The following is an 18,912-nucleotide window of genomic DNA, read 5'->3' on the forward strand; positions in this document are numbered from 1 at the left end:
TTGCAGCTGAAATTTTTTCCTGGTTGGTAACCCAACTGCCAACACAGGTATGAGTACAGAGAGGACTGGGGATCAGTGGAGCCCATGGCCAAAGCAAACTGTTATGCCTGCATGTGGTGCACATGGCTCATGGAATTACTGTGCCACAGGGCCAGGCTTACCTAGGAAGGGGCATAGCTAAGTGGCTACCTGGTGTTCACTGCAGCTCCTGATGGTAGAGTCAGGCTTGAGCTGCAGGTAGTTGCCAGTTACCTGTCCTAGGCAGTCCAAGATACTGCAGTTGCTAACCCCAGAGGTTAGGTTGCTGACACAGGTGCAGACTCTGTTTAGACTACTAGATTCTGGATCTTCTGGCAGAACAGTTACTGACACTGACACGGACATGAGCTCTGTTCAGACTACTAGGTTCAAGAGCTGTAGAACTGTTACTGACACTGGGTCTAAGACAGGGCTGTTTTGGAGACTGGTTTTAGCAGTCCAGATATACAGAGTACATGAATATGCACATGTTCAGACACATGGGTCTCAATATAGATATAAATCAAGCAGAAGCGGCTTCAGGGTTCAGGACTAGCCACACCAGGACCAGGGACTATGGGTTCAGGACAGGCGACACAAGGACCAGGGACACCGAATTCAGGACTGGCCACATAAGAACCAAGGACTTCAGGTTCAGGAGATTGGCCACACCAGGACCAGGGAACATTACAATTTACTAGCAGTGAACCTAACTCACTAATGAATTAATGTTGCTTCAACACATCCCTATTGGGAAGGGTGCCTTTTAAACAAGATGTCTTTCAGCTATTGGCTGGGGGCCATCTTAGAGTATTGCGCGCTTGCCCTTTAAGAACAGTGCAGCATGCACGCGACTTCCAGCTGCACCATCAGGACATGCTGAGTGACGCGGAAAGGTAGCATCATGGCCATGAGTCAGACCGCATCCCTACATGGAGAGGGAAGGGTAGCCATATGGGGATGCTGGCAGCAGCATTACAGTTATATAATATCATCACATTATATTATAGTTAAAAAATTATACGTCAATCACTGATCACAGATTTATCTCCCTAAAAATGCCAGTACAGTACAGAGCATGTATTAAGCTCTGCCTTTAATTAAGGTATTACTAAGTGCAGAATATGGAAGATAATGATAGTTATGTGGGTGAGGCCGCTACATTGAGCAGTCATTGCTGTACTCAGTGTCAGCACTGTAATCATGCCTATTGTTAAGGGTCTTCACTCATGTAAAAACTCAAGAGGATATAAATTATAATCCTTTGATCCAGCAATCCAGTTCTGGTTCATTAGGATGCTGACTAAATTTTATTGTACATTTTGAACCTGAAAACAATTGGAAGACACATATATTGATGAGAGTTGCAAAAACCAATGCAAAATGCTGAATAAATATGCAAATCTGAATAAAGCTTTAGTATTTTGTTGTACATTTTCCAATACCATAATGTAGCGTCATTTAACACTAAACCATAGTTCCAATTATTAATTGTGTATAAGCAACAGATATGTATCCTTTTCCAGTAACGTCTAACCTCAAGCTCTTTTCTACTCTAAAAATAACAAAATCTTATACTTACCTGTCCTAGACCCACCCCTTACCTGTCCCACCACCTCATCTCCCGACCCAGTCCTTCACTAACTCCTTCAGATCCTCAGGCACTATCTATACTTCACATAGTCATGTCATTAACATTTAACAAAAGAATTCCGCAAAATGTCTATCAGTTAGCTGCCGTTTTGCTGGATTTGTGCAAATTGAATACCATAAACTCCAGATTTTCTAGAATCTTACATTTGTGGAAATGTATAATAAATTTGATTAATTACAAATCAACTCAGACATCTTTAAATATAACTAAAGTTTACCTGCAGGTACAAAATGTATTTGTATTCATTTTTCAATTATTTCTTCAATTCAATTACTTTTACTCATTTTTTAGTGGTCAAAGTTGCATTTTGATTTTACAGAGCTAGATTCCCCTTCACATGTAAATAACAGTACTTAAGACACTACACTGCAGGTATTCATCAGTTTTCAGTTCCCATATATATAAAAAATAAACTATCTGGCATATACATCTGACAGCTTTTAAAAAGACTTTTGCACTAGCTACTCGGTTTAACAGGTCCGAGAGAATGCTTAGGTTTTCATATTACAGTCATTTGGATTTCACCTCTGTGATACATCTTTATTGAAGCTGCTGGCTGGTGGACTGAGTTAGCAGTAGTCATAGTGTAGTATTCATACAGCTGAGTGAAAACAGAGGTACAAAAGAAATGACAAAATAAAAAAGAAATAGAGTAATCAGGAGGTAAAGGCTACAGTAAGTCTCCTGTCCTGATTTAAAAGATTTAGTTAACATTACCACTCTTCTGCTTATCGCCAAGAGAAATGTTAGTTCAGTTTATGGTTAAGTTCAAGTATAAGCAAAGCTAAATCAAGTATCAAGTTAAAAAAACAAGGAATAAAATACCGTATATACTCGAGTATAAGCTGACCCGAGTATAAGCCAAGGCACCTAAGTTTGCCACGGAAAATTGGGTAAGCTTATATACTCGAATATAAGCTGGGTATGCATTGTCCCCTCATCCCTATCCCTCACTAGACTGCGAACAGGACCTAGCACACGTGACCGGGGGGGGGTGGCTGAGGGCGGCATGAGGCGCCGGAGGGAAGTCTAAACGTTCCAATGTCTAAACCAGGAGGTCAAACAAGGTACTATGGAATAAAACAAAAGGGTAGTGTCAAGTAGAAGCCAGAGGTCAGAAAGCCAAACATAGCGGTGAGGTACCAAAGGGACAAGAAGTAGCGGAATAAAGACAGATGAGCCAAAGGGTCAAAACCAGAAAACAATCAAACAATGCAATATACGCAAGCACACCAGTGGTCAGACACACAGACAGAACGAAAGTATAACTGACAAAGAATCCTAGTCCAGCGTGGGTATATGTACCCCTCCCACAACCAAAAGGAGGCCACATAAAATTAACCCTGAGAGGACAGGGCATGAACCCTGTCCAAAACCATGACAGTAAGTATATGAGACACTGCGCTAAATGGAAATATACACTGTATGACACATAAGGAAAAACATGTATGTATATATATATTTATATACAGTATATATATATATATATATATATATATATATATATTAAAATTTGATGAGGACTATAAACCAACCAGGTTGTTAGTGGTTAGCAAATAGGGTGGGAGACAACCTGTTTTGTGTACAATTAGATTCAGTTAGCCTAACATAGCAACCTACCAGGCATGCATCGAAGCATGTAGCATAAATTTGAAGTTATCAACTGAACCAACTTAGGCTGGACCCTAATTACAATCGCCAATTGTGTAAGGAGTGATTAGCACCTGTACCTGTGGTACACAATGCTATTACAAACAGCAAGCCATACAACACCCACTATGGGAACACAATGTCTGTAACCACTGTAGCGTGGCTAAAGGTTGGATAGTCGACAGGAGGTATGTATCACAGAGAAGGCTTGTCGCTGTGATGTAACCCGGAGTGTTTTCTGTAATGCACATAAAGCAATAAGGAAGTGTTTAAGTATATTTGGGTCTGGGTTATGGGTAGCTATGAGAGATGGGAGGGTCTGGCTACCCATATACCTCACCCCTGGGTAAGGGGCATAACCATGCCTATCTATGTTTGTTTCAGGACCTGTGGTGATGTCAGAACCACATGTCTAATCATGTGACAGGTACCTGGGTGTGGTTTCAGGCTACATAATGGAGGTGTGTTTGGCACATGTGAGTGAGTGTTTGGGAATCTGTGAGCGTGGACAGAGATCCCTGTGTCCAGGCGGGACACTACAGACAGGAGTCTGTGTGTGGAGGAGAAAGCCTCCACAGTGTGTTAAGGCTCCAGGACTGGGCCTGCATGCTGGACACTGCACAGCTTGTGTGCCGTCAGGCCTGAGAAGAGCAGAGCTCTTCTATGGACTTTTATGCTATGTCGGCCTGATATACAGACTGTTTTCCTTTTTGTTGCTGCCTTGCTGGTTTATGGAGTGAATAAACCTACATGAACGCTGAAGAGAATGTGCCTCCTGTTTCCTCCTATGCACCTGAGCGAGTGAACCCCTACAATTGGTGTTTCGGATGCGGGCAAAGATCCGAAGAGCACATGTTGCAGCGCTGGCTGGTCTGAGCCAGAAGAGTGGACGGTCTTGAAAACCATGAGTAAATACTTACCGGGGTCAGTGAGAATTGTTATTGGTGGGATACCTGTGAGGAGAAGAGGGTCCCAGGAACCTGTGCGGCAATGACGGGTAACAGTCTTGAAAACCGTGTGTAAATACTGACCGGGGTCAGTGAGAAAACTGTTGTGTCTGGGCACCTCTGAGGCCGAGGGGTGTCCAGGAACCCGTGAAGTTGCCAACGGGTGACGGTCTGAAAACCATGTATTGTACTGACTGGGGTCAGTGAAAAACTATGTTTGGGCTGTGTGTAAAGCCGGGTGCGTAACAGACCGGAGTCTGTGGTGTTCTGACCGGGGTCAGTGAGAGACTGAGTTTTTTTTTTCCTGAGAGTCAGCTTGCTGTGGCTCGGTGAGGTCACGAAGTTTGCTGTGGTTCGGTGGGGTCACGAAGGTGACAAGCGGCTTGCTGTGGATCGGCGGGTCCACGAAGGTGACAAGCGACTTGCTGTGGATCGGCGGGTCCACGAAGTCTGCGGTTGAGCTGTGCAGCGCGGTTGCAGCAAAGAGAGAAAAGAGAAAAAAAGACATTGCTGGTTTAGTGTGCAGACTCTTAAAGGGCCAGAGTCACATTGGTGTGCTGTGCGAACTAGGGCCTGAGAGTACTGTGGGAAGTCCACGGGGTGTACCCCAGAGTGGGGTGGTACCCCCTAAAAGAGGGTGGAGTCCCAAAAATGGAGCAGTGCCCAAATAATTATGGTTGGCAAAAAAGGGGCTGCGTCTCAAAAGGCGGTAGTTACCCAAAAGGGGGTGGAGTCCAAAAAAGGGGCTGCGGCAAATTCGCTGATGAACTGTTGCCGGGTTCAGTGTTCGAACAGCGCATGTTCAGAATGTTGTTCTTTTGAAAAAAAGGAAGGAAATCGTAGGACCTGGTATAAGAGAGATGCCGTAAAGTGGCTACCAGGTACACATAAAATTGGCCTTTTTTATGCGCTAAACGCTCTCATTTTTCATATTTCTAGTGCAGAAATGCAGTTAAAAAATTTTCATGTTTCATGTTTGCATGTTTCAGCGCTACAGTGTGCTACCTTATTTGCCAGAATGTTGTACTGACTTTTCATCTGGCAAGATGACACAGAGCTGTTCTGTAGAAATCAATGGAGTGTGCGTGACTGGATCTCTGGACTCAGGCAGCCTGGTGACGCTGGTGAGCGCCACACTCCCTGTCTATTTGATTCCCGGAAGGAAGATGGAAGTCCACTGCGTTCATGGGGTCACTAGAGATTATCCGGTGTCCAGAGTGATCATTGATATGTCCAAAAATGTAAAGTGCCAAGATGGCGGTATAACACCAGACTTGTTTTACCTATTTGAGAGGGACAGGGACTTTGTGATCTTTGAAGACATTTGGGAAGTTGGCGCAGTGTGGGGTTGTTCAGAGGAGAGACGGAATGGTCATATTGAAGCCCCACTACAGCAGCAGGTTGTGGGGATTCCTATTAATGGGATGTGTAAAGAGAAAGTAGCGCCACCTAATGTCAATAGTCCAGAGTTACGGATGACTGGAAGAAAGTGTGGGTCTGACACCTGTTTAAGTGGGGACTTGCTGTTCCAGGATGAAAGGGTGAGAGGGGGTGACTCCTATGCAGACTGTGTCTCGAGCGCAAGGGGAAAGGAGTGCAGTAAGGAGGAGCCGAGTAAAAATCGCAGATCTTCATCTCGTCGCGGGGGCCGCAGAAAGGCAGGACAGGTTACACTCTCTGAGAAGAAAAATGATGAGGAAGAGACAGGGTCAGGTGCAGATAACGTTATTGTCCTTGATGAGGTCATTTTATCTCTGACAAACCCTAGCACTGAGGTAGTTAGTGACGGGCTGGAGTTAGAACAGACCTGTAGTAGGCCCACGTCTGCAATACCCGGAAAGAGTGAAGTGGCTCAGTATGAAGGCTCCAGAGTACCTGATGCTGAAGAGATGGAGAACTCTGAAGTTACCAAGAGCCCAGGAGAGACCATGGAGGTGGATGCAGTAACAGGTGGAACTCTGAAGAGGCAATGTGGCTGGGCAAGAGCCCCCGTCTGAAAGTTTAATTAAGAAACTGGTGGTGCAACATGTGCTGGCCAAAAGAGAGCAGGAACATGAGATAGAGCTGCTTAAAGAGACAGTCGAGCAAGAAAGGGTCCTGAGACTGGCGATTGAGCACAGAGTGGATAAGCTGGAGAAGGAAGTCTCTGAGCTCAGAGGTCACCTATCAGCATGTCAAACCATGAATAGGGCCATATTGAAAGATATGGATGTGCTCAGAATGGCTCAAGAAAAGCATCAGCAGGAGCTTCTCCAGAGAGAGGAGGAACATCGCTGCCGGGCAGAGGAGTTGCCAACCCCCATCTTGGCGAAGGCTAAAGCAAAAGACAAGACTGAGGAAGAGTTTGTGCTAAAAGCGGAACAAGACAGTCACCCAGTCGTGACAGACGTCTTGGTGGAAAGGTCAGAGGCAAAAAGGGAGCCGTCTGTCTATGAAGAGAGTGAGACCCCGCTCTTCAAGACCATGATTGATGTACCCGAAGAGGTGCAAGAAGCCTGTACCGGTGAAGGTGTGCATGAGGCCTTCAGAAAAGCAGTGGAAGCATGTAGTGTGCACTGGGCACCAGAGACTAAACAGTTAGTGATACTGTCGACTATGGAAGTCACAGTAAAGCGAGTGGCTATCCTGAGGGATATGCACCTACACTGCCTCCGTACAAAACAGAGGATCATTTTGAAGAATGATGAAGCCGTTCGACGTTTGGAGCGTGAAAGGAAAGCTCTTAGTCGGCTGGGCTTAGTGGAAGACACAGTCCAAGTACCCAAAGGTCTGGTGGCGAAAGTCATTGGGAAACTTGGGAGAGTGATGCAGGAGATGGTGGATAAATCCAGTCTGAAGAGACTGAGGATACCGGCTGATGAAGAGGTCCAGGCCATGGGGGAAGATGGGATGGTTCAGTTCCTGGTTGTCGGATCCAGAGAGAGTCTTAGGAATATCCGCATGCTCCTGGAATATTGCATGGCATACCTAAGGGAGGTAGAACAGCTGAGACTTGAGAGACAGCCAGTTAATAAACAGCTGCCAGAGAGGCAAAGAGGTGCTCTAAAGCCTGGAAGTCCTCAAGCTGAAGTTAACAGAGGATATAGACGTAAAGAGAAGAGCTGCTCTCCGAAGAAAGATAATAGGAGAGCTCAATGACTGAGAGAGAACCGAAGGTGGTCAGATGGAAGAGCTAGACATAGTGACTCTTCAGTTAGCTCAGGGCTCAGTGAATTAAGCGGGAGATCATGTAGCGGACGAGATGACAAGGGGTCATCGTTATCAATGGATGTGATGGAAAGGGACGATGAATACCGACGAAAGGGTTCAATAACAGGCCCTAACTTAGACAGACGGTGAGGCTGTCAGGGACGACTAAGAGGGGTCTCTAGTCGGTTTAGGACAAGTGCCAAGCCCCACGGCTTTAGGCAGAGGGGGGAGGTATGTAGCGTGGCTAAAGGTTGGATAGTCGACGGGAGGTATGTATCACAGAGAAGGCTTGTCGCTGTGATGTAACCCGGAGTGTTTTCTGTAATGCACATAAAGCAATAAGGAAGTGTTTAAGTATATTTGGGTCTGGGTTACGGGTAGCTATGAGAGATGGGAGGGTCTGGCTACCCATATACCTCACCCCTGGGTAAGGGGCATAACCATGCCTATCTATGTTTGTTTCAGGACCTGTGGTGATGTCAGAACCACATGTCTAATCATGTGACAGGTACCTGGGTGTGGTTTCAGGCTACATAATGGAGGTGTGTTTGGCACATGTGAGTGAGTGTTTGGGAATCTGTGAGCGTGGACAGAGATCCCTGTGTCCAGGCGGGACACTACAGACAGGAGTCTGTGTGTGGAGGAGTAAGCCTCCACAGTGTGTTAAGGCTCCAGGACTGGGCTTGCGTGCTGGACACTGCACAGCTTGTGTGCCATCAGGTCTGAGAAGAGCAGAGCTCTTCTATGGACTTTTATGCTATGTCGGCCTAATATACAGACTATTTTCCTTTTTGTTGCTGCCTTGCTGGTTTATGGAGTGAATAAACCTACATGAGCGCTGAAGAGAATGTGCCTCCTGTTTCCTCCTATGCACCTGAGCGAGTGTACCCCTACACCACTCACTTTCTGTTGAAATGGAAGTTCAGTGAAAGGAGCGATGAAGCAGTCCATGAGTGTTCACTGCAGATGTAATGATCATATGAAGGAGTGGTGCAAGGCTGGAATAAAGCAGGCGTGTAGCGCGGTAAAAGGTGCCACAGAATTCCGACCAGAGGCTCACCTGGTGCTTTTGCTGGACTGCAAGTGGAAGCAAGTGGTGTGTGTCTTTGCACTCCTTGGTACAGTAAACACAAGGGGCTGCACTTCCCTTACGCATTTTGGAGATGAAGTGATCTCCTTTGTCAGAGGAAATTCAATAGATTAAGTTCAAATAATAAAATAATTATCAGTATTACTCTTATAACTGGCAATGATTGAGATTTAAGCTGGATTCTGTGCTCAGTTATTGGGCTACCATCCCTACATGAAAGACGGCAAAACTTAATATGCGTGATAAAAATCAGCTGTTCAACAATACAGGCTAACCATAACAAGGGGCACAAACTATACCGACATAGCAGCTGGACAGCGTATTCCCTACATTGTTGCTGGACATGTTCACCACTTACTGATTACGTCAGCATTATTCTACTGGCAAAACTAGATCCGTGACACCTTTTTGGAAGTGCATCTGAACAGCAAGGTGGATTGCTGTTAAGGGGAGATAGAGAGGAAAAAAAAAATCTATAAATCTTCAGCACAGCGAGTGTGAGCGAGCTGAGTGTGACCTGAGCATAAGTGTGAACGGCGGTAAGTGTGTGACTTGTGATTCAGTGACTTTGGAATCAGGGAGTTTCCAAGGGAGGAATTGCTTCTGTTTTTTTTTGTTTTTTTTAATTAATACTTTGTATTTATTTTTAATTAACATTTCTGTGTGGTGCAATCCCCATTAAGAAATGTGCTCCACTATTGTTAATGCCATCCAGTGCACATCTTGCCACATGTATGCAGTCCTTGACCAGCTGGTCGAGGGTGCATACTGCTGTGCGAGATGTGAGCACATTGTGCATTTGGAAACCCAGATACTGGATCTAAATGTGCAGCTGGCAACACTGAGATCCATAGACAATATGGAGAGGAGTCTTCTGCTCACAGAGCAGACGCTCAATGGGATAGATGAGGAGGGGGATGATAGGATGGAGCTGCAGGACAGTGTGGCAGTTAGCTGGGTGACAGATAGAAGGCGGGGTAGAGGGAAGAGTGCCAGGGAGGCTAGTCCTGATCTGGCACACCCCAATAAGTTTGCTAAGTTGGCAGATGAGGGGGGTGCCAGTACAGGAGTAGCACTGCTGCAGCCAGGCATGTCTTCTGAAAGCCGGAGGAGTGACTGCTCCAGTAAGGAGGGAAATAGGAGAGCAGGGCAGGCCAGACAGGTGCTGGTAGTGGGGGACTCAATTATTAGGGGAACAGATAGGGCAATCTGTCACAAAGACAGGGATCGTCGAACGGTGTGCTGCCTACCTGGCGCTCGAGTCCGACACATCGCTGATCGGGTGGACAGATTACTGGGAGGGGCTGGTGAGGACCCAGCGGTCATGGTGCACATTGGCACAAATGACAAAGTTAGAGGTAGGTGGAAGGTCCTTAAAGATGATTTCAGGGAATTAGGCTGCAAGCTGAAAGCAAGGACCTCCAACGTGGTATTTTCCGAAATACTGCCTGTACCACGTGCCACGCCAGAGAGGCAACGGGAGATTAGGGAGGTTAATAAGTGGCTCAAGAATTGGTGTAGGAAGGAGGGGTTTGGGTTCCTGCAGAACTGGGCCGACTTCTCAGTTGGCTACAGGCTCTACGCTAGGGATGGGCTGCACCTCAATGGGGAAGGGGCAGCTGTGCTGGGGGAGAAAATGGTTAGAAGGTTGGAGGAGTGTTTAAACTAGGGAATGGGGGGGAGGGTATTCATTTTATAGGAGGGGAAGATAGTGCAGATAGAGACCTGGGCACAAATAAGGAAGTTGGGGGTGGCGGTGGCATGGGGGGTGGGGTTAGAACAGTTAGTAATTTAAGAAAGAATAGAGGTACAGAGAGTAACATCAAGTGCATGTATACTAATGCCAGAAGCCTCACCAACAAAATGGATGAATTAGAACTAATGTTGTTGGAGCATAATTATGACATGGTGGGGATATCTGAGACGTGGCTGGATGAGAGCCATGACTGGGCTGTTAACTTGCAGGGCTATAGCCTGTTCAGAAATGACCGTACAGATAAGCGAGGGGGAGGGGTGTGTCTATATGTAAAATCTTCCTTAAAACCCATCCTGCGTGATAATATAGGTGAATTTAATGAAAATGTAGAGTCCCTGTGGGTGGAGATAAGGGGAGGGGGAAAAAATAATAAATTACTGATAGGGATTTGTTATAAATCTCCAAAAATAATGGAAGCAATGGAGAATATCCTCGTAAAGCAAATAGATGAAGCTGCGACTCAAGGAGAAGTCATTATTATGGGGGACTTCAACTACCCTGAAATAGATTGGGGAACAGAAACCTGCAGTTCCAGCAAAGGTAATCGGTTTTTGACAACTATGAGAGACAATTACCTTTCACAACTGGTTCAGGACCCAACAAGGAGGGGGGCACTGCTAGACCTAATATTAACCAACAGGCCAGACCGCATATCAAATATAAGGGTTGGGGGTCACTTGGGGAATAGTGATCACAAAATAATAAGTTTTCATGTAACCTTTAATAAGATGGGTAGTAGGGGGGTGACAAGGACACTAAACTTCAGGAGGGCAAATTTCCAACGGATGAGAGAGGATCTTGGTGCAATTAACTGGGATGATATCCTGAGACACAAAAATACACAAAGAAAATGGGAGACGTTTATTAGCATCCTGGATAGGACCTGTGCACAGTATATACCGTATGGGAATAAACATACTAGAAATAGGAGGAAACCAATATGGCTAAATAGAGCTGTAAGGGGCGCAATAAGGGACAAAAAGAAAGCATTTAGAGAATTAAAGGAAGTAGGTAGTGAGGAGGCATTAAATAAATACAGAAAATTAAATAAATTCTGTAAAAAGCAAACCAAGGCAGCAAAGATTGAGACAGAGAGACTCATTGCCAGAGAGAGTAAAAATAATCCCAAAATATTCTTTAACTATATAAATAGTAAGAAACTAAAAAATGACAGTGTTGGCCCCCTTAAAAATAATCTGGGGGAAATGGTGGATGAGGATGAGGAAAAAGCCAATATGCTAAATGACTTTTTTTCATCAGTATTTACAAAAGAAAATCCCATGGCAGACAAAATGACTAGTGATAAAAATTCCCCATTAAATGTCACCTGCTTAACCCAGCAGGAAGTACAGCGGCGTCTAAAAATAACTAAAATTGACAAATCTCCGGGCCCGGATGGGATACACCCCCGAGTACTGCAGGAACTAAGTACAGTCATTGATAGACCATTATTTTTAATCTTTAAAGACTCCATAATAACAGGGTCTGTACCACAGGACTGGCGTATAGCAAATGTGGTGCCAATATTCAAAAAAGGGGCAAAAACTGAACTCGGTAATTATAGGCCAGTAAGCTTAACCTCTACTGTGGGTAAAATCCTGGAGGGCATTCTAAGGGATACTATACTGGAGTATCTGAAGAGGAATAACCTTATGACCCAGTATCAGCACGGGTTTACTAGGGACCGTTCATGTCAGACTAATTTGATCAGCTTCTATGAAGAGGTAAGTTCCGGACTGGACCAAGGGAACCCAGTGGACGTAGTGTATATGGACTTTTCCAAAGCTTTTGATACGGTGCCACACAAAAGGTTGTTACATAAAATGAGAGTAATGGGGATAGGGGAAAATATGTGTAAGTGGGTTGAGAGCTGGCTCAGGGATAGGAAACAAAGGATGGTTATTAATGGAGCACACTCGGACTGGGTTGCGGTTAGCAGTGGGGTACCACAGGGGTCAGTATTGGGCCCTCTTCTTTTTAACATATTTATTAATGACCTTGTAGGGGGCATTCAGAGTAGAATTTCAATATTTGCAGATGACACTAAACTCTGCAGGGTAATCAATACAGGGGAGGACAATTTTATATTACAGGATGATTTATGTAAACTAGAAGCTTGGGCTGATAAATGGCAAATGAGCTTTAATGGGGATAAATGTAAGGTCATGCACTTGGGTAGAAGTAATAAGATGTATAACTATGTGCTTAATTCTAAAACTCTGGGCAAAACCGTCAATGAAAAAGACCTGGGTGTATGGGTGGATGACAAACTCATATTCAGTGGCCAGTGTCAGGCAGCTGCTACAAAGGCAAATAAAATAATGGGATGTATTAAAAGAGGCATAGATGCTCATGAGGAGAACATAATTTTACCTCTATACAAGTCACTAGTTCGACCACACTTAGAATACTGTGCACAGTTCTGGTCTCCGGTGTATAAGAAAGACATAGCTGAACTGGAGCGGGTGCAGAGAAGAGCGACCAAGGTTATTAGAGGACTGGGGGGTCTGCAATACCAAGATAGGTTATTACACTTGGGGCTATTTAGTTTGGAAAAACGAAGACTAAGGGGTGATCTTATGTTAATGTATAAATATATGAGGGGACAGTACAAAGACCTTTCTGATGATCTTTTTAATCATAGACCTGAGACACGGACAAGGGGGCATCCTCTACGTCTGGAGGAAAGAAGGTTTAAGCATAATAACAGACGCGGATTCTTTACTGTAAGAGCAGTGAGACTATGGAACTCTCTGCCGTATGATGTTGTAATGAGTGATTCATTAATTAAATTTAAGAGGGGACTGGATACCTTTCTGGAAAAGTATAATGTTAAAGGGTACATACACTAGATTCCTTGATAAGGCGTTGATCCAGGGAACTAGTCTGATTGCCGTATGTGGAGTCGGGAAGGAATTTTTTTCCCCATGGTGGAGTTACTCTTTGCCACATGGGGTTTTTTTGCCTTCCTCTGGATCAACATGTTAGGGCATGTTAGGTTAGGCTATGGGTTGAACTAGATGGACTTACAGTCTTCCTTCAACCTTAATAACTATGTAACTATGTAACACCTGACAGTAGACATAGATGGCCTTCATAGATGAAGCAATTTAATAAGGAGGTATGTTCTTATCTGCAGATTTCTGCTTCTTTAAGGTAAAGAAGAATAAGGATATGTGAACACAACCTCTTTTTCAGGCAGGTAACCCATATGAAAAAGTGCTAAATAAATGCTAAAATGAATGAATATGCGCATCGAAATGTAAAAACTACTTGTTATGCATATGTTCATTCTTTAGAGCTTCTTTTACCTGCTTCACTGTTCCAAAGATGCAAAGTGATTAACAGAAGTGACCTGACCATTCTTCTTCCACTAGTTAATACAATACAAGTAAAAAAAATACTAACAACAAAGATATGACAAAAAAAAAACAGAGGCTGCAAAAGGAAAAACACTTCTAGCATGTCCTGAAGTGTCTAATTCTTTAAAAACGTGGCGAGTATGAACGTCTCAAAGACAACGCGTGCACATGCTCTATAAGGTGTTATAGAATAAAGAAAAGTACTAAATACTTGGCAGATATTGGAAACTTTAAAATGTTAAATTACACATCCCTTTTAGTCTTTCATTTGCTTTTTGACAAAATGATATCAGAAATTGTGAAGAACAATTGTTTCAAGTAAATGGGACAATGCTCCAAAGCCAAGCACACCCGCTACTAAGAGTGCAGCAATATAAGCAATAAGGCCTCACACACACACGGCAGTATTCGGTCAGTACTCTGCATCAGTGCATGCCAAAACTAGACGTAGAACTTACAGAGAAAAACTATAACTGAAAGATTAACATTTAACAACTGTTCTGTGTTTTCGAAATTCTTCTGGCTTCGGTATAAAAATCTTGATCAAATACTCATCAAAAATACTAATATGTGAATAAAGCTTAAAGGCGGGCACCACAGCCCCTTTAAAAGTAAGTCCACAAGGTGTCAAAGGTCAGATCCTACCCATCCATACAATTGTTCTGTAACAAACTGTACCATAAATGTAATTTCTTCCAGTTTGTTGCCCATTGTTATCTGCTAGCTACACTCTGGTAGAGCAGCAAGCAGCGGCATTTACAAAATTCTGCCATGTACCAGTGTTTGTTTTCAACTTTTACAAAAACTTACAGATACACAAATTTTTTCTTTCTTCTGTGAAGACAGAGTTTGAAACGTTAAGGGCCTGATTTCCAGTTTTGCTGTCTTTAAGAAATGTAGGTGCAGCCTGGGCGGATCAGGGCATGAACAAGCACACACGACTAATTCTTGATAATTTAACCCATTACAGTGACGTAAATTACTCCAGAAACGTACTCCAGTCACTGTAACATTTGTGACAGTGGTTCATGTCAGTTGAATGATATGCAAAATAATAAAGAGACAGATGCTTCTTGATGAATTTGATGCATGTTACAGCAGCACAGATATCATGAAGGCTGGAGCACAAAGTGCCAGTCTTGATGATTTTGGCCCCTCAGGTTTTACTTGTTATCTGTACCAATGACAGAATGTACAGAATCAGTGTAATTCTTGTTCATACTGTATACTAGAGATCGTTTTTCATTGGTAACACATATAGAGCACACTACCAATGAAACATCTAAAATTCCAAGGTTTTTGTCTTGTGATTTGCACATGTGTAAACATGAGAACACGAACACTCAGAACATGAGTGTCAAGTAAGTGTGCACTTGATTTTCAGCATTTAATTTGCTTCATTTTTTACGTTGGCATGTTGCGCTACATGGACAAATTCTTCAGTTATTAAATCAGCAGTAGATGTAAAATATAATGTGTCATCTAATTGATGTATGTATTTAATCTCAAACACATTATTTAGTGTAAAAGATGTTTAAGTTGTTATGTGTTTAGTCAAGAATTCATATTCATATGTAAATAACAGAACTAATAAATGATTTTATTAAAATATCTTTATGTCAAGAAATGCTTGGCTTAAATCATTATTATTATTATTATTATTATTATTATTTATTTATTGTTATAGCGCCATTTATTCCATGGCGCTTTACAAGTGAGGAGGGGTATACATAATAAAAACAAGTACAATAATCTTGAACAATACAAGTCTTAACTGGTACAGGAGGAGTGAGGACCCTGCCCGCGAGGGCTCACAATCTACAAGGGATGGGTGAGAATACAGTAGGTGAGGGTAGAGCTGGTCATGCAGCGGTTTGGTCGATCGGTGGTTACTGCAGGTTGTAGGCTTGTCGGAAGAGGTGAGTCTTCAGATTCTTTTTGAAGGTTTCGATGGTGGGCGAGAGTCTGATGTGTTGTGGTAGAGGGTTCCAGAGTAGGGGTGATACGCAAGAGAAATCTTGTATACGATTGTGGGAAGAGGAGATAAGAGGGGAGTAGAGAAGGAGATCTTGTGAGGATCGGAGGTTGCGTGTAGGAAAGTACCGGGAGATGAGGTCACAGATGTAAGGAGGAGACAGGTTGTGGATGGCTTTGTACGTCATGGTTAGGGTTTTGTACTGGAGTCTCTGGGCAATCATAAGCTTTAGCTTTATATATTTTATTTTTATTTTTTTTAAGAATTTTTTGCACTGTTGTTATGTTTAATGGAACCTTCCACAAGGTTTTCCCAATAAAAACTAAAGCGACCACCTTTAATGCCTCCTTACTGCAGTCCAACAGCCTTTGCATAAGCCCTCAATTCTCTCTGCATATCTATAAGACTGCCTTTTCCAATTTCACCATATAGCATGGTCCAGTCTGATGGATGTCGCTGGTCTTGCTTGGCTCCTCCTCTGTCCCTGAAATTGCCATCCTTCTGCCTTGATTCTTATGGATGACACAGCCTATGGGATCCATGCAGCACCCCTATCTTACTCTTGCACAGCAGAATCACAGATATGAGCAGGCATATCAGAGGGCAGAGCAAAATCCTGTAATGCACACGTGCCAGGAGAGGACAGAATGAGCAGATGACCAGTAAGTAAAGCCAGAAAATGCGCATTGCAGTACTTTGGTTTGCCCTCAGCAGGGCAGAGTCAAGTATGTCTGCGCATGTCTGTGCTAGAACTTTGCAGGAGCGAGATTGGTAGTGCTGTGGGGATGACAAAGGACTCATCAGCCATATTAATCAAGACAGGAAGATGGCAATTGCTCAGATATAAGAGGCATGGAGCAAGACCAATGATACCCTTTAGATTTAAGTCTATGGTGGAATTGTAAGGAAGTGGCGGAGAACCTCACGTGCCTTCTCTCCCCTGGACACTATTCACAAGATTACCTGCGGCACCTCATTGTTCTTAGTGTGTAATGTAATGTTTATGTACTGTGATGTCATGTATTTTCCATGTATTGTGTATATATTTAGGATTTAGCATAGAGTAATAGTGGGGTTAGAACAAAGGGGGGCACATTTGAAATAGAGAGTAGGATAGATAATGGTATTAGTTTAGGCACAGGCCACAAGTGGTTAAGTAGATGAAACGGGCATAGAGCAGAGCAGCACAGAGCAGAGACATATAGGAAAGGCACTTCCTGTTCAGGTTCAGATGCCCGGGCAGGATGCATACAGTGTGACAGAGGCCATGGGGGTAAAGCTGCAGACAGCAGTAAGGAACCCCAGGCTGGAGAATAGTGCAGTTGGGCACCAGCTCAACAGGATCATCCCCAGGAAGGACAGAGGGCTGTCAGGGAGCTGGTAATGCTGAAGGTATAGATGGGACATGAACTGTCCAAAGATGCTGCCTGAATGGCAGAGGGAAGGAAAGTGCAGACAGGACAGAGTCTGGCTATAGGTATGGCCGTAAACACTGAGAGTAAAGAGAGAGAAATTACAGAGATACTAGAGTCTGCTTGGAAGGCAGGGAAAGGACAGGAAACGTTGCCCTGTGTGAACTGTGCTACTGATGTGACAGATGCCTTGCTGTTTAGTGAAGTTCAACTGTTGGAAAAGAGCTGTGACTTTGTGGTGTTTCCTGGAACTGTGGAGCTGGAGGCTGGAGTGACAGAGACTGAGGGATTTCCAGCGACAGAAGTGAGCACTGGGTTGTACCCATCTCTCCATGTGCAAGGTTCCGGGGTGCTCACTGACTGTTGCTTAATGGACTCACTCATGACTACCACCCCATGCCACCATGTTACATAATAATAAAAAGTATTTTTTGGAATATATAAAGGGAGTTGGTGACTTATGTATAGATTGATGGACTGCTGTAAAAGAGGTGTCAAAGGTGGTGGCTTAATTTGTAATAGAAAGATTTGTTGGCAGGATCCCTTTAAAAGTGGGATTAAATGGGTGATTTATGCATATATCATATCAAAATGCCAAAAAAATATTTTGTTTTGTATATCATAAAATATAACATTTGTTGAGCTTTGTTTTACGAGGTGCCGCTTCAGTCTGGTTTTTAAGAACAATGACAAATCCACCATTTATTTGTTGCAAATAAATATTGCAGATTTTAATAATTACATGGCATTCTATAAGACAATTCAAGCCTTTGCCACAATTATTTAGTTGAATTTGCCTCTTTTTCATGCAGTGACTTAAAAGCTTCTGTTACAGATTTTCCAAATGTGTTCCACAGGCCATCACACCAGGCCTATTCAGATGGAATACTGCTCACAAAAACATTTCACACCATCATTTTCTGCTGCGTACTAAGTCCTGCACACAACATTTGTTCGGAATCAATATTTCACACAATTACCTTACGTACCGCTGTCATATTTTTTCTTACTGATTTATACACTGCATGGGCATTTTATTGGTATAACCATTGTTGTACAAGAAAAAGAAGAAACAAAAAAAGAAAATGTCCACAAACATACAATATAACCAAAGAAACCATGATGTCTTGGGAATAAAATATTGAAACAACTATTTGATTGTTATCTGATTGTTAGTTTGTAGTGAAAGCAAAATTGTGGTTTTGTAAGTCAGAAGATACTGTCAGGAAAGCATAGATATGCGCTATTCATTTCTTCCAAGGAAACTGAATTGCTATAATTTAGAGGCTCAATGCTTGGCTGATAAATAAAACAAACCTTCTTATTAATGCAAACATGTCGATTTAGAAAAAAAGATCTGAATCCCCCTATAAACAGCATTCAGTTATATGTATTCAGATAGTATGAAGCTGATTTATACATCAATGATTTTAATTTAAATGTAAAATTATGTAAAAAGTCTTCTCTAAAATGTTACCTTTTTGACTAATTAGATGTGATAGTTAAGTCTGGTTCAAACTGCTAACAATAAAGTAGGAGGCAAAAATAGGATGCTCAGAAACTGTATATGCATTACATATAACACAGACTCTCTTGTTACAGGGTTGGCACCACAAGATTGGAGGATGGCTGATGTGGTACGGATACTTATGAAAATTAAGATGTTCGATCCAAGTCACTACCATCCGGTAACTTTGACATCAGTGGTGTGCAAATTTTTTACAGGGACAATAGATGTCTTGCAAAAGTATATAGCAGAGAACAATGCAATAGCTGACAACTAGGGATGAGCAAACCCATGGAAGTTTGGGTTCGGCTACCTGAACTTTATTTCAAATTTCAGTTATTAGAATTGTTCT

The 18,912-nt window shown here is 43.1% G+C and overlaps 1 long non-coding RNA gene across 2 annotated transcripts in view; it reads left to right on the plus strand.

Moving 5' to 3' along the window:
• LOC143818381 (uncharacterized) overlaps positions 1–18,912 on the plus strand; it is a 305,598-nt gene that overhangs the window by 30,726 nt on the left and 255,960 nt on the right. For both annotated transcript variants that reach the window (XR_013224503.1, XR_013224504.1), the window contains exon 2: positions 18,656–18,741. This is a non-coding gene — a long non-coding RNA (uncharacterized LOC143818381). The remainder of the gene's footprint in view (positions 1–18,655; positions 18,742–18,912) is intronic.

This window comes from Ranitomeya variabilis, chromosome 3, assembly GCF_051348905.1.
Source record: "Ranitomeya variabilis isolate aRanVar5 chromosome 3, aRanVar5.hap1, whole genome shotgun sequence".
In the NCBI taxonomy this organism is placed as follows: Eukaryota; Metazoa; Chordata; class Amphibia; order Anura; family Dendrobatidae; genus Ranitomeya; species Ranitomeya variabilis.